The following is an 8886-nucleotide window of genomic DNA, read 5'->3' on the forward strand; positions in this document are numbered from 1 at the left end:
AATGACTAATCTAATTAACTATTATAAAAATTGATCACTAATTCTAATTTCTTCATAATACTCCCCCTTGATCAATTTTCTTCTTTTTGTGGTCTTGTAATCAATTTGATTTTCTTGTGGTCTTATAATCAATCGAATAACTCCTTGAAAACCCTTTGGGAAAAATCAGGAGATGCGATATAATATATAACTCCCCAAAAACTTTTCAGGAAAAATATGAGGAGAATCTTTGAAAAACCCTGTGGGAAAAACCAAAGTAATTCTGGTATACTAAGCAAAACTCCTTAAAACCCGGTGGGAAAAATAAGGAGAAACACCATAATATACAATTACTAATGTTAGTAGACCCTTGAGATAAATCCAAAGTCTTAGTCTAATAGCATCTTGACTGTATGGCCAATATGCTTCACATATCATCTTTCAAAAACCCCTGTGGGAAAAATAGATGATATAGCATATACCTTTGCGCTGGCATTGCCTCATCAAAAACTTTATATGAGAAACCTTAAACAGAAAACTCACATAAAGAAAAGAGTGCAATGCATGTCCGAGTATCATCCACCAAAAACCCCATGGGAAAAATGGATGATATCACATGACCTTGTGTTGATATTGTCTCATTAAAAACTTTATATGAGAAACCCCAAAGAAAAAACTCATAGAAAGAAAAGAGTGCAATATGATGTTTGCAACAAGTTACTATTCAGAGAGACTCTCCCCCTGATACTTGTAAATATAAAATTAAATTCATACCAATGTACTCAACACATAAGAAATGTTGAGTATGGTAGACTCGGTGAATATCTCAACTAGATTATCACGTCACTTATTTTGCAAATATTCGTATGTCCATATTACTTATGGAGCAGAACCATCTTAGTGTAGAAATATTACACTAAGTGTAACTTGTCTTCATCTACACAACACAAGTTACATTACCTTTATAGGTAATGACTATTGATTCAATAGAATCAACACCACAGAACTTCAATATGGGATCTATCGTTCTGTCAAGCTATATACATTTATGTGAAGACTTGTGCAATACAATATCAGAATGATTATTGGAATTAACCATTAAATGTCTAGTTAAAGACTATCACTAAATGGTCTTTTCATATGTACATTAAGCCTTTCAATGATCTGGATTTTGAGATTTTAGAGATAACCAGAATCATTATATCCATATAATCGGATCATGGATTATACCAAGATCACATGTGCTATTTGAGATATCAATCTACCAATATTTGGTTGGACTAGCGCTGCTACTAGAAAGCAAATCTTTGTAAAATAATATCCGGCCAAGAACTTTTGCAAGATATATTAGCACATCAATAGCACAGAGATAATGAACCATATGTCCTATTATCTCATCTCAATCACTATGGCATACAATAACCTTTCTCTCTTCTAGAGATAGAACAACCATAGGATACCATCATATTGAATCGCTCAATATGATCTGGATATAGAAGCTTTGTACAAAATCTTGAGAGAAGATGCTTAGATCATAAACACAAATTAAATATTGGTTTAGTCTGTATCTTCCAACTTAAACTCCGTCTTTGATTATCACGCGCTATCAATGTGTGTTCATTACTAATGGTGTCAAATTTATTGACCACCATATAAGACTATGAAGTCCAATCAAGGACATCAAAAATGAACACCCATATGTAATCAACCTTATATCCCATAAGTTTAAGGAATGCACACAAAGTCGATTGTACTAAATTCGACTTAACTACTTTAAGCCATATATTGATTTAAGCAATACACAATATATGTTGCGATTTTATGTATGAGGTTTGGGTATGTGAACTCCTTCCCAAAAGCTTCACAAATATACCAAATCAAGTGATCATGTAAATATATGCAATCACTACATCTATCAACTGTAAAGATAGATGCTTTTGTACCGCCAATCAAAAAATAGTATCTGAAATTTATAACAATTATTTAAGAGAATAATTTGCATTGAAAATCAATGCCTGGGCTTTGCGTAAACACCTTGTGCTACTAGTCTTGCTTTGTATCTCACCACCATATTATTCTCAATCCATTCTAGGATGAAAACACTTATGTATCCCACAGTAAAGATGTCTTGAGATGTTAGCTCCATAGGCTAAAACACCTCTTTTTTGTGAGCAAGACTATCTCTGTATGTACTACTTCATTCAACAAGTTCCAATAAGAGTGTTCAAAACACTCTGCCATGGTTTTACTAACTGGATGACTTGGAATGTTGTATACAATTTATTCAGAGAAATATGTGTCGACACGTGTAGCCTTTCTATCATATAATTCTCCAGTCTATCAAGACTCAAAAGTATCATTAACGACTCATCGTGACTTCCTGAAACGAGAGTCATGGCTTTCCGATATCCTAGTATCAGTATTTAGGTGCACCTAGGAGCTAGATTTGTGGAGACATTCTTCCACCGGGTAATAACCAATATTTACCCACAATATGTTGCCAACCATAGGTTGACCTGCATTTACTATCTTAGAAGAAAAGCCTTCTGTTGCTAGCAATGAATAATCCTGCTTTATGGCCATACTTCTCCCCCTCTTATTTACACTTGTGAGTTGAGTGGATTTATTTGGTACCTCCACTCTTTCTGGCACATAACTTGCAAAGGATTAACAAATTTAAAACATATTTTAGTAATCAGTAAATGCATTTGGCAGTCTATTTACAATATTTTGCAAATAATAGTTCTTTGAACTAAAAAATTAGTCATTTAATACGTGATCCTGAGCTTGAAATGCTTTAAGCATTCTAAATATTTTCCTGGCATTGTATATGGTACTTTAAATCTCCGCATAATGCCTGAAAATGCTTGTTATTAAAATAAACCCAGCATACGGGCTGTAAATAGGTCCTCCTTGAGAGGTTCTAGAAACTTAATGATTGACGGAGATTGAAATCTTATATTGATCCCAAATTTTCTGTGTGTGCCCATCAATGTACGCTGTGGTAGTGAGATTGGTACGTATACAACATAACCCAATCTTACGCAAATAGGAAATCTTCAAGGATTCCCACGTACAGGGGATATGCAATTAATCTTAAGTCAAAATGAGACTTATCTCATTACTTATATGCATAATACAGTCAAAATGAGACTTATCTCATTACTTATATGCCATATCCAATATTGTCTTCTTGTGTTTCCAAACGAAAACACACATTTGGATATAGGAGATATGCAGTTAATCTTAAGTCAGGAGTGTGTAAATCTACCTGACCCCAACACAAAGTTGGCAAATAGCAATTCTCTAACACTGGTTCTCTAATATTTTGATGTCTTTGGTATAGATTTCATTTATCCCTTTGGATATTTAACTGAATTCTAAAGCCAAAACAATCATTTTAAGGCATATAAATTCAGTAGTGTTCAGGATAATGAGCTCACAACTTGAGCAATTATATACCAAATGCATGGCTGAGTGTGGATACTTCACACAATCTAAATCATCTTATAGATGAATCCTTACAACCATAAATACCTGAACTGTCCATACAATGTTTGTATCAGATCTAAACTTATTCTCTTGAATATGATCAAGGAATCTAAGACATTGAAATATGATTTTAAGATAAGATTATCTTATACGCAACATTTTGTACGGGAATGATTGTATGCATAATACAGTCAAAATGAGACTTATCTCATTACTTATATGCCATATCCAATATTGTCTTCTTGTGTTTCCAAACGAAAACACACATTTGGATATCTCTATAATTTGGTAAGATATGAGTCAAATTAGGACATAATTAAATATCCGCAATTGTTAACTCATATCCATAGGAAGAATGATAGTGGTAGAACAAAACAAACTATCATTACATCTCATCAACGATGGCCAAAAATATTCCCTCTTCTTGTCATAAGAACCAGGACCATTTTGCTTCTCCAATTATAGAGTTTGTGGTAAAAAAATCCAGTAGGCACATACCATTCCCACATTGGAATGATTCTCATACGATTTATTTCTATATATGGCAAGAATTTAATGAAATTCTCATCTAATACATAAAAATCCATAAATATTGTCAAGTATCAAATTTATCAATTTGATACCTACAATACTTATGCATTGACAATAAGTATGACATCATAAAATTCTTCCCTTAGTCAATGGGATAAAACCATTGCTACTTTCCACTGTCCATGTGGGATAATGATACCATCTAAAGCGAGTTCATCAAACTCCTCTGAAGTCAATATCCACAACATGTGACAGACCATTGATTTAATTAATTTACACCAAAAGTAAATTAAAAATCACAATGGTGATGTTGTAATTTTTTTCAATGCAAAATTTAGGGAGATCCATATTTTTACTTTGTTTTGGATAACTGGAGGTAGTCAACAAAACTTTAAACCTTACAGCAATTAGAGGTAATCACTACCTCACAGACAATCATTATTAATATGGCACATGTATAGTAGATAATCTCTATGTCCGAGACATAGAGTAGATCTCTCAGTAGTAGGCAAATAAATTGCTGGTGTAGGCACGGTCTCTGGGCTGATATATTTATTTGAATATACCGCAACCAATGCTTAAGACTCTACTACCTGTGTGTAACTTTTAATAATGAATGATGGTAATCACCATAAAGAGTACCATTCGTATATTTCCAAAACACTTATTTGGGAGAACACAACATAGGTAATCATCAAGTTAAAATAAATGTGATGTAGACCTCCCAGCAATGAGCGGATAATCGCTGCCATAGGCACGGTCTCTGGGCTGAATAATTCAATATGAATTAAACACAGCTAATGCCTCGGACTCGATTACTTGTGTTAGAATCCCAAATGTATCCAAGATATAGATATAACAATTTTGCATAACCCCTCAATAATTAAGAAATTCTTAATAAAGAGGAACAATCTTAGTTAAAATGTTACTTATAGAAAAATAACCAAATTTACAATGTTAACAAAGTACTCTATCATATTGATACTGTTTAATTCAGATATTAAAACAGAAAATTTACTAAGCACATAGTGTTATAGATGGATAGTGGCATAAATTGCGCAAATCCTTTAGGGATCAAGCAATGGTTTGGCTGCCATTTTGCCCTTTCTATACTTAGGCCAATATATGCCTAAATACCACAGTCATTAATTAAGCATCGCTTAATTAAGAGGATCCGATTTTGTTGCAATTAAAATAATTGCCAACCAACAAAATTGATAAACTATTTGTATTTATATATACAATTTTCCGGTCTCAAAAGCAAATAATGTATAGGAGTAAAGTTTCTACCATACAAATTCTGTCAGAGTCCATGACTAAAACAGAAAATTATAGACACAGAAAACTTATGTAAACTTTAAACAATGAATGTCTCCGCAATATAATATCTTATGATGCAATTTTTAAAGACTCGTAGTTCTCAAAAACTATCTATTTACTCTAGGTAAATAATTTGCACCATAAGTTATTTAAACACAAGGTTTAAAACGAGCAATTATATCATCAATTATAAATGCAATCTATTGCAAAGTTGTATCTAGTATAGGGGCTAAAAACAGAATATCTAGGACCCCAAATATAAATATGCAGAACTAGATATCTTAAACATGCAGATAAATATATGTTTGGAGACCTTATTTTGAAATTGAATGAGAGAATGGGGTGCTCGGCTTGGCCTGTTGGCCCGGTTAGGCATGCAATCAAGATGAGCTCTCCCTCTCCCAAGGGGTTACTTCTTCAGGAGTCTTCACTCCATCAGTTACCTCGAATACCAACCTTTCTTTGTTTACTCAGAGTCAAAGGCACAGCAAATCGAGTAATTGGGGCTAAGGGACATGTGCCTTGCGGCCCTAGAGACAAGTTCTCTAACTTCAGGAGTAAAACCTATGAGACATGGGATCACCCTCCCAATTGGTGGTAACTCCTTCGACTACCTCGAATACCAACCTTTTTTTGTTCACTCAAAGTCAAAGGCACGGCGAATCGAGTAGTCGGGGCCTTCGGCCCTAGAGACAAGTTCTCTATTCTCTCATCCATAAGACGACCTAATTGACTACTGCAGTACTCGATTTTCGGATGGGACCAGCTCCCTATTCTCCTCGTCCATGAGACGACAACTTATTCAACTACTGCGGTACTCGAATTCCGGATGGGACCAACTCCATATTCTCCTCGTCCATGAGACGACAACTTATTTGACTACTGCGGTACTCGATTACTGGATGAGGCCAGCTCCCTATTCTCCTCGTCCATGAGATGATAACTTATTCGACTACTGCGGTACTCGATTTCCGGATGGGACCAGCACCCTATTTTACTCGTCCATAAGACGACAACTTATTCGACTACTGCAGTACTCGATTTCCGGATGGGACCAGCTCCCTATTCTCCTCGTCTATGAGACGACATCTTATTCGACTACTGCGATACTCAATTTTTGGATGGGACCAGCTCCCTATTCTCCTCGTCCATGAGACGACAACTTATTCGACTACTGCGGTACTCGATTTTCGGATGGGACCAGCACCCTATTTTTCTCGTCCATAAGACGACAACTTATTCGACTACTGCGGTACTCGATCTTCAGATGGGACACACTCTCTATCTCCAAAGATGAATTTATTCATCCATGAGGCGACAATTGATCGACTACTATCATACTCGATCTTTGGACGGGACAAGATCCCTACATCCAAAGAAGACTCATTCTTCTCTTCTGCAAGACAACGAACTATCCGTCTACTCTGGTACTCGACCTACTGATGGGACGTGCTCCCTATCTCGCAAAAAGATCTCTACATCCACGAGACAATTGGTCGACTACTCAGAAGAACATTCGACTACTACTGTACTCGAAGAAACAAATCAAGACAGCCAATATCAAGGCAACCAGCCGATCGGCCGTCAACTCAAAAGAAAGTACTATACATCAGAATGTTAAAAATACTGCAATGGACAATTGACCACACAAAAACCAAGAGGATATTACAACAACTGTCTAAGCCTCTGGCGCTGGCTCCAAGCTACTAATAACCTTATCAGCGATGGGCTTCATCTCCGCAACATATTCAGAGAAACGCTCCTCCGAACAGCCAACGGCAACCCCATCGCCAATAAAGGACAAGTTCACGGAAGGGAGAATGGACTTGACTAAACCTAAGGCATGGGCCAAGTAATCCCGGGAGGTGTCGGAGAAGAAGCCACTGAGTCACTGGAGGGCTTCCCGAAGATGATCCAGCAGACTTTTACCACTAGCTTCCTCATCCTCAACCATGTCGACGACTACTGGAGCCGCCGCTTCAATATCAGCCAGCTACTGGGATAGCTCCCTGATCTGCTTCATATCACTGAGTGTCTGCTTGTCAGCATCAGCTTTGATCTTGGTCAGCTTCTCTACAGCATCTGCGTGACGATACATAATATTTGTCAGATCAGTCACCTCATTATCTTTTCTCAACAACAAGCTCTTAAGCTCTGTCAAAGCAAGGAAAATATGAGAACAAAAAAAAACTACTTAAGGACAAAGAAGAAAGAAGAAAATACATTTCTTCTCCTTGGCAGCTGCCTTGACCTCTCCTTTAGATTGGAGGCCTTCTCCTTTAGAGAAGAATTATCCTGCTCCAAGGTATCCACTCGGGCCTCCAACAGCTTGACCTTCTCTGACTGCTCCCGAGAAGACCTCTCAAGAGCAGCCATCCGTTCAAGCTAAAGCGACTGGTCAGCCGTCAGCTGGATATCCTCGCCAGTCCGACGAAGGAACTCGACCTGCTCCACGACTTGATTGGCCAGACTCTACCAACAAAGCAAGATCAAGACAAAAGTACTCGACAGCACAACAAAAAGTACTCGAGTACAAAAAAAGCTACTTACAACAAGAGCAGAATGACAGCCCAGAATCTCCCGGGCCACAACAGTCGACCCCTCGACTGGCTTCTCCACCTCCAGCCACGGCACGTCCAGCGGGATCAGGTCAACATTGCTAGCGGCCACAGGACTCTTTGGTGGATCCTTAGCTTGCTTGTCTAAAAAGACACAGAGACGTCAACTAAGCTCGACAGAAAAACTAGTCGAACACACCAAGACACCAGTGTCAATGGCAGGAGACTCCCTGCCCACCTCCCCAAGGTCCTGATCCCCCGCCGTATCACCAGCGGCAGAATCAGCCACCCGATCACCCTCCTTTAGCGAACTAGAAGGCAACTGGGCGATGTTCCTAAGGGAACCAAAAATTCCTTTCTCCGATTCATCAAAACCAAGAGCATCGGGACTGCTACAAGAGGAAGAAGTACCAAACACCTCAATCACAATATCAAAAGATCAAATAAGAACATCCGATCAACAGACACACTTACTGAGAGGAGTGCTTCAGAACAAATCTTTTTGCCTTGACAAACTTCGGGACCACGGTCTGCCCCGAACCACTCTGCCCCTTAGCGGAGCCGCTCCCACCAGACTCGGCTGGCGCAGCAGGAGTCGAGTCAACAGGGCTCACGATAGAGCCCACAGCCTGCCTCTTAGAAGAGGAGAAGCCATCAAGAAAAGGCCACAACTCAGAAGAGTACCAATCCATACTCCCCTGTCACTACCCCCGGCAGAAGCGGCACTCTACTTCCGAGTCCTCACAAACTCGACGGATGGCTCATCCGCCGCCCGCTCCTGGACGTCCGATGCCGTCCGACTTACCGAAGGACCTGGAAACAAGATCCAATTACGGTCAAACAAGGATCTAAAGGCAATTCCAAACCAGAATACAAGGAAGTCAGATGCACACTTGAGTCAGTATGCGCCAAGGGCACATCTTCAGTCAGCGGAGGCCTACTCTGATAGTTTTCGGGATTAATCTGCATGAAAGATATCGAATCAACTCGACTACCCGACAAAAAG

Source organism: Panicum virgatum, chromosome 6K (genome assembly GCF_016808335.1).
Source record: "Panicum virgatum strain AP13 chromosome 6K, P.virgatum_v5, whole genome shotgun sequence".
In the NCBI taxonomy this organism is placed as follows: Eukaryota; Viridiplantae; Streptophyta; class Magnoliopsida; order Poales; family Poaceae; genus Panicum; species Panicum virgatum.